This window comes from Calonectris borealis, chromosome 8, assembly GCF_964195595.1.
Source record: "Calonectris borealis chromosome 8, bCalBor7.hap1.2, whole genome shotgun sequence".
NCBI lineage: Eukaryota > Metazoa > Chordata > Aves > Procellariiformes > Procellariidae > Calonectris > Calonectris borealis.
The window spans coordinates 34,523,384-34,532,023 of NC_134319.1; positions in this window are offsets into that span (position 1 = coordinate 34,523,384).

Sequence of the window (8,640 nt, forward strand, 5' to 3'; positions counted from 1 at the left end):
ATGTCTCCTTTACACCTCCACCCTAACATAATGCCTGCTCCCAACACCTATCAAAGTCCACTACAGATCCCTAATTCATACGGCTGTTTAGAAGATTATCGGACAATTGTTATCTTTGTCTTCAGGTGTGTGAGATGATTTACAAACTTTAAGTGACTTGCTTAGGTTCACATAGGCAGTCGGTAGTACAAGTGGAAATTGCGCTGGGCCTCCTTGGAAAGAAACTCTCTAACTGCAAAATCCTGTTTAATATATCGGACTGAAATGTGAGTGTGTGCAATATGCATTACCACCCCGAAATAAATTAGAGCTCAGATCTATATGCCCCAAATTCAAGGGTTGTCCAGACTGTAGCAGTAGGACTGTCTTTGAGTTAAACAACTCTTAAAGTTTTTGAGAAAAGAGCTGTGTTACGAAGAAGTGGGCAGAACTGCTTTGATGAGTCACATGCTGACTTGGAACAGAATACAGCTGGCATACAGCTATTTTCCACAATTTCTTGAGGTCACTGCTTAAGTTCAAATAATGGAAAAACCAGATGAGTTAAAAGAAAACCTCTTTGAATTATATTTGAAACACATAGCTCAGTGATAGTTTTGCAAAATTTAACTAGCCTTTGAAAAGTAAGGCACAATCATCTTAAGCTTCTCCACTTACGAAAATTAGCCCACGCTTGATGATACAGTCGTATGGGGATTGCACGCTTTGACCAGCTACAAAACAAGGTAAGTCTGTGCTATGTGAAATCCTTTAAAATAAGGTACAAAAAGAGGAAAGGAGTAGTCATTCATTTGCTATAACTGATGCTTAAGCCAGGGATGACTAAAACTGTGTCTTGATGGGGTTTTTTCAGCATTTTTTTCCCCGCTCTCCTCTTGTTTGCCTGCTTCTGTCCTTATCCTTGACTGTCTATTTAAAAATATACTTTTGTTCACCACTTTTTAAATGGCCTTGTAGAGATAAACACAACAGGCCAAGACATCCTCATACTTATTTACCTCTTGCATGATTTTCAGTGCAAGCATAAACCTTCAACAACTTCAGCAAAAGTGCTCTCGGTTGGGCCATTCACTCGCAGGATTGTACCAATAATTGCAGAAAAAACTCTATATTTGCAGAACTAATTGCAGAAAAATATCTGTATTTGATTGCATCTGTTTCATACAGCTACAATTACAAATGTGATTAAACTTATTTGTACCCTCCTTTAAAGAGATCTTTGTGGGTGCTGTGAAGACAGAGTAAGATACTTCATTCTACTGTTCTCTGATCTAAAAAACTCCGCAAGAGGGCACCAGATAGTTATCTTAAATATCCAGGCAGCTATTATGAAAAAGCTGTTACTTGCGCCTAATTAGAGACGAATAGCTGTATCAACCAACTACAAGTTAGGCCTTCAATACAGAAACATTCAGTGGCAAGTGCAGTGTTTCCATCTACACTCAGAGTGAAGTTTGCTGCTTCACATACACATACAAGGAGAGCTTGTACGCAGGTATTGCTTCTACCTACAAACATTGCCCCATGTCTAATCTTACTGCCATGCTGTCTTGTGTCACATACCTAAAATATTGCACATACCTAAAATATTGCCTAGAGCTCTAGGATGAGAATAGCGATTGTAAAATTTGTTTTCCAGGGCACAGCAATTTTTTCACCACAAATGAAAAGTTTACCAGTGCAAGAGACAGCTTCATTATGGGTTAGTCTCAGTCTGTAGAGCTATTCCCCCAAATGCTACCACCTACCATGCTTCAAAGGCCTTTGACCTTGTCTTTGCAATGTGTATATAGTTATTTTTTAAAAAAAAAAAACAACTATTTCAAAACATTGCATACAGAATTTCCGCTATGGGAAACCACATTCGATAGGTGTTAATCACATTTGTTTCCTTACTGCAGAGTATAAGACGTTACAAACATGTTTGCTGAACCACAAGTTAAAAAGTTGTAAAAATGGTTTTATCACCTCCCTGTTTCTGTTCAAATTACCTCTGCTAGGCACCGGAGCTAGCATTCTGCATTCTTCTTTGCCCTGAGACTACTTAGATCCTTCTGAAAGTATGTGCAAAATCTCCTCAACTATTTTGAGGAAACAAGAAGGTAAAAAACAAGCTAAAAAATTATCTCTTTCCCCTCAATCCACTTATTATAATGCAAAAGGTAAATAAAGTGGTAAAAAAAGGAGTTACAGGAAAAACAGATGCAGCTTGACACCTAGCCTGGATTCTGTCCTCTTTACTGCCCCTTTTGCAGAGCAAGGTAACCACAGGAATAGCTTCTGTTTCACTAAAGCATTTCAAGAAGTCATCCTTTGCAAATCTAACAGAGTAATGTTAAGTCTTTAAAGCAGATTTACAGTGATTAATTTGTAATTATTTTGAAACAACTGGTTAATTGCAGAAGCCCCTGGATAGCACATGAAACTAGCCTTGGCCCCTAGCTGTGACACCAGTGGGAAGCATGTTATGGGATGGCAGGACTTTGTCCCTTGAAAAGAGAAGAAGGGATTAAAAATCTTTATTGCACATGGCTACGAGAGAACAGAAGAAGGTCAGTGACAGTTTGCCAGCCACACACGTACTCTCATCTCCTTCAAAGGGGAACAAAAATGCTCAATGGGAAAGTGAAGAATTCTCCCAGGCTAGCAGTATTAAGTCTTAGAGCAGTTACTATAGAGAGTGGTTTTGTTTCTAGACATATTCCTAATTAGAAGACTCATTTGACTTAGTATTCAAGAGGAGCAACATTTTATTGCCTTCCTAGTTGCTTATAATGAGTGGCCGCTTTTTTGTCTTTATCTCCCAGACCTGGATTTCTGGGAATAGGAGGGTCTCCTTTATCTTTTATAGCTTGGATTTTGAATATCCATTAGCTACACTTGGTCATAATGCACAACATCCCACAAATAGAAAAAAACCATATATGTTTAGTGTGTTGCTCTCACCCCTTGAAATAAGATGGACAAGAATAATATTCTGTTATCAGAGATTAAATCACTGGTGAATTCAAGCCAAAAAAGTTCAGTGTACTCTGAAAGTACAGCTTAGAGGACCAGACACCTGGCTTCACATGCAAGAATCTACACCAGAATGTTAACTAGCAACAGCTATATGTTTGGGTACCTGAATGGCTGTAAACTCTATCAGAAAGTTGCTACTTTGGGCAGATAAACAGCTTTACCTATTCAGTTATGATTTTTTCTGGCAGCACATGCAAGAAGAAACAATTATTACCTTTGGTTTTGTTGTGGCTAAACAATATGTTTTAGATAAATGGAATTAATTCTCTTCTCTTACCTTTTTAAAGGGATAAAGGAAATGCCTAAAATAAAGTTCCCACCAAATGAAAATATGTTTAGTAAGCTGTCTAATTACCTGATTAAATAATTACATTCTTTGTCTCCCTGCATTTCTACACCTGTTAATATACTGTCTTAAATATCAAATTCAGAATTAACACCAGCCATTAAGTGCATGCTACCCCACTCCAGAAGTCCAAATTAAGCATGTCTTTACAAATGATACCTCTAATTATCCAGCTTTGCTATTTTCATCAAATGTCTTAATACGCCTTGAAGACATTTCACAAACTAAGGAGACATAAAATGTCTACTCAAAGTATGAATATTCTGAAAACATTGTGTATTTTCAAGCACAAGCCCTAAGGCTATAGATTTTGTAAACACATTTTTTTCAGTCTGAGTGAGTTTGGGGTTTTGCCTTTTGGAATGTTTAAGAATCTGAATTTCATGTACTAACTTCTTCATTTGTAAGCCATTTCTGTAATTCAGGAGTTTGCTGTTTTGAACTGTCTATCTTTCATTTTTTACATTGGCAAAATCCTCTGATCACTGCCTGAAACTTCATTTTATGAAGTAGACAATATTATCTTGTGGCTACTCCTGAAGTTCTTGGCTAGTTTTGACCTCTGTTTTTACTTTGCTGACATGATTACTTTCAGAACCATGCAGTTTAATGGTGTTATGAAAACACTGTCTGGAAAATACTAAATATTCCTGAATTACTACCAGTTACTGATACCACTGTTGTTCACCAGTCGTGGTTGTAAGATTGTTTGGCTTGTATCTACACTGGAATGCTTCATGCCCATACAACTACTAAAACTATTAGAGTATATGGCCAGTTAAGAGGTGAGATAATTTTTTTCCTACACTCTGCCTCATCTTTGCCTTCTTATAAACGATCTGCATTAGAGAACTTAGCCTGATACTGTTTCCATCAAAGCCGGTGAAAGATTTTATGCCCCCGCTTGCTCAAAATCTGTTGCCATTCTGCGTACTGCTTAAGAAGTGCATTGCAGTCATGAATTTATTAAGACTATATTAGGGTCAGATACATCAACATTTTTAGGATACATTGGAGGGGAAAACAAGTCTTTGACCCTTCCTAAACAAGATCCACTATGTTACTATCTGCTCCCATCTCTGCTACTTCTAGCTCATTCAGGACTTACAAACTGCTATTTTTAGCAGTATCCTTCCCTCTTGGGTCAGCACTGATTGTCCAAATGCTGGCTACACACTGCTTTTCAGCAACTTTTTTGAAAGCAAGAACTTCATAATGGTGAGGCCTGAATACTGAAGATCCTGTAGTGTCTCATGCAAAACTTCTTTTCCAAAGGAATAAAGCTGAGAGAATCCCTAATATGTGCATTTTGATCCTTGAGTAACATGGATTCTGCTACAATTCCCATTTATTCACATTACCACTGTGAGTAGTTAAATATGCCATGGCTTTCTCCTTCTCCCTTATTTTTGTCTACAAGTCTCAAAATAAAGCCACAGTCTTTTCAAAGTTCTGAAAATATATTACTGGGGTATTATGTTACCTATCATTCAGGAAATTAATATAGATTATAGCAGAGCTCACTCTGACACACATGGAATTATTTTCATCACATAGACAAACAAGCACCTAGAATGCGTGACCCACTACTGAAACAGATGATAAGCCTGTCTCCAGATGTTTATCACTGCTGAGCATAACCTACTACACCGTTAGCAAGTATATCCAAAGTAACTCCTTACACTTCCAGATGCCCATTTGAATGCTGCATAAAGTGACATAACTTCTGCCTTGCCATGAAAGATATCCTCTATCGCTGATTTCTTTGGGTCTAGTAAGCCCATGTACAGCCAGGAAGCCCTACTTCAAACACAATGTCTTCACGAAAGTGAACTATTACTTGATGGAAGGGCTGAATTCCTGCCTTTACCGTATCTTTGTGCAGCGCTCTTACGATCCAACAAAGGGCTTTTCCTCTGGATTGCTACTGGACGTTTTCACTGGATTGTTATAGCTCTAGCAAGAGGAAGAGGTACATTGCAGTTACAGCCACACTACGGCAATGTCACATCAGTCCATCTACCTGTGCCAATAGTGTCTGCCAGTTCAAGATATCATTGTCAAGCAAACATTTCTTGTTAAGGTATCTTAGCTTAGTTTTGAAGCTGGAATAAGCACTAGCATCACATGCAAGTATACAGAGATTTTTCTTGTATTCTGAACTTCCTCTAGAATGTGACCTGCCACAACACAATCTGTGCTGAGCACTCTTGTTTAATTTCCCTCCTTTCCCATTTGTAATATTGAACATTTTTCATTAAAGATCACGCAGCTTGCCTCTGCTTTGTTTTTAAAGAATCTAAATCTTAAATTGTAGCAAACCCATCAATTCTGAGCCAGCATTGGTTCAGAAGACCAACCTCAGTGCCCCTTTCTTCCTGCCTTGCTTTTATCTGATTTGGTCCTAAGGAGGGCTGCTTTGTATACGCTTTGTAACCTGCACAAAGGGTAAACGCCTGTCTTGCCCTGTTTGACAGGGGCAGCCAGCATGGGAAAAAGGATTGAGTATTTTACTAATGTTTGGGCAGACAAGTCTCTCAGCCTACCTGGGACACCACCAATTACCTTACCTCATCTTACCAATCCACTGCCCATTTATTTTTCCCTTGCTATGACTTATTTATACACTCATCTTTCTTTACTGTAATGTACCACAGCAGAGTAACACACCGAGATTGCCATTTCCTCCTACCTTCTCCCACCTTTTGTGTATCATTTACAGTTCCCTGCCTCCAGACTTTTAAAATTGAAGTACTTTATTTTCCTTTTTCTTCTCTTTATATACTGGTTTCTAAAAGGCAGTGAATGGGTGGCCTTCAAACACTTTAACAGGTAATAAATATTTTACCTGGAAGGAGGACATGGAAACAGCATGTCTCAATTGACTGGAGTAATTTTCTTTACTATTATTTTGCTGCTGTGAGGAGCAGAAGAAATATTTCCATTACACCAGGAACAGTAGAAACCACGAGCTGATGAAAGCTTTTTCAGCTATCATGCTGCACGGTTTTTTCTTCCTGCCGAAGAGAAAGCTGGATGCTCACAAATGCAAAGGTTTGAAATACGATGTTATCTATATCCCAGGCTTTCTCATCTGCACTGTGAGTACAGAATCACAGAATGATGGGATAGCTTGGGCTGGAGGTGACCTCAGAAGGTCCCTGTCCAATCTCCCGCTCAAAGCAGGTCAGCTCTGGGGTCAGACCAGGCTGCTCAGGGTTTGAACCAGTTGGGTCTTGAAAATCTCCAAGAATGGAGACGGCACCACCTCTCTGGGCACCCTGTGCCACTGCTTGAGTGTCCTCATGGGGAACAGGTTTTCCCTGCATTCAGTCCAAACCTTTCTTTTCAGTTTCAGTTTATTGTCACCTCTCACCTTGCTCCTTTGCGACACTGAGAAAAGCCTGGCTCCATATTCTCACTCACCTCATAGGAAGGCGTTGGATGGTGTAGGGTCCCCGAAGCCCTCCCTGCCCCAGGCTGACCAAGCCTTGCTCTCCCGTGGCCTCTCCTCTCAGGGCAAGTGCTCCAGCTCCAGCCACCCTGGAGGCCTCCCTGACCTCGCTCCAGTTTGTCACCGCCTTTCCTGTACTAGGAGCCCAAAACCGGACACGGTATCTGGATGTGATCTAACGAGTGCTGAGCAGAAGGGACTAATCTCACCCTTGATCTCCTGGCCATGCCCCTGTTTGTGCCACCCAGGATGCCGACCCCAGGGCCTTCCCCCGCAGAGGCAGCAGTGTCCTGGCTCCTACGGCGAGCAGGGTACCTGGTATGGAGCAGAACTATGCATCTGCAGCACATTTTTCCCCTGAACAGGAAACCTTCTTCAAGTGATGTCTTGGCAGACTGACAGCCTGCACTTGAAAAGTATTCGGTAGCCTTTTTTTATATCCTTAGAAGTAGCAAGAACACTATACTGCAGAGAAGATCTGTGGTGCTACTATTAAATGGTAAATACAGGAAATATAAAACAAAATCAGATAAATATTCTTATAAATATGGTGAGTTGGACACCACTGGCACAAATTAACTGTGTTGAATTTCTTTTTGTCTCCCTTTCAGTCAAATGTTCTTAAAAATGTTTATAGTTTGTTAATTTACACGCCACTGTACAGTTTTGCATTTTAACAGATGCCTCCAACTCACCTTGCACTCCATCTGCCTTTGGAGATCTGCCTTCGGAGATCTGCCTTCCTTACAATTGTGTGCTTTGATTCTGCAAATCTTATTTTTGCAACGTTCGATGACCTAATATTCATTTAGGTTTTTGCACCTCGAAAAAACTTTACTAACAGTGGTACATTAACATAGAAACGACTTCACTCACCACAGTACTGCAGACAATTAACAAGTGAAGCAATTTTCACCAATGGACACTTTCTGGTACAGCAATAGCTTGACAGACGACGTCTTCCTTTCCTCTGATGAACAGCTGAAACATCAGGAAAATTTCTGTCATTAATTCTGACCAGTTTCGTTCTAAAGAGAGGAACTTATCAGAATCTCTTTTGCTGTTCTGTACCAGCTTTGAACTTTCACATTTAAAGAGCTCAACACAACCCGCTTAAGAAAAATAATTCTTTAAAAAAACTTAATCAGGAACAAAAAAAGGACTGTTAAATCCTGTCCCCAGTTGACTCCCTCTGAGATTTAGCCGAGACATTTGATCACACTTAGAAAACAGAGATGTTATTGCTGACTACCTTATCAAGCTCTTGTGAGGATTTAATTATATAGGTTGCGGTGTAGGTCACAAGGACTGTGGGGGAGTGAAAGCTACTACATAAAAATAGTTACTTAGAATGACCAGGAATAACCTGACACAGCCTCGAATTTCTTAAGAATACGTGAAGTTTTGCAAAGAGGGAAAAAGTCCAAACTAGGACTTCGTTAATATTCCAATTATGAGAATATTAACAGTAAAACTCTAGGAAAACCTAAAATACTCCATACTGAATTGCTTTAAATACTCCATATTGAATTATCTCAAATGATGTTGCTGCATCATTAAAGACTGAAGTATTAATTCAAATTTACGTCTCACAAGGTGATCTCTGTTCACTTTTTACTCGCACCAGATTTAATTACGCTAAGCGTACTGCTTTGCTTTTGCTATAAAACAGTTAATGACAACACCAATAAAGGCACTGCCAAAGACCCAAAGCTCATAAAAACTATCTTAATTTAACAAATATTAAAACGCAGACAGCGGAAGACAAATGCTTATTCCATGTTACGACCGCAGAGTGGACTCAAGACGCTTGAAAACA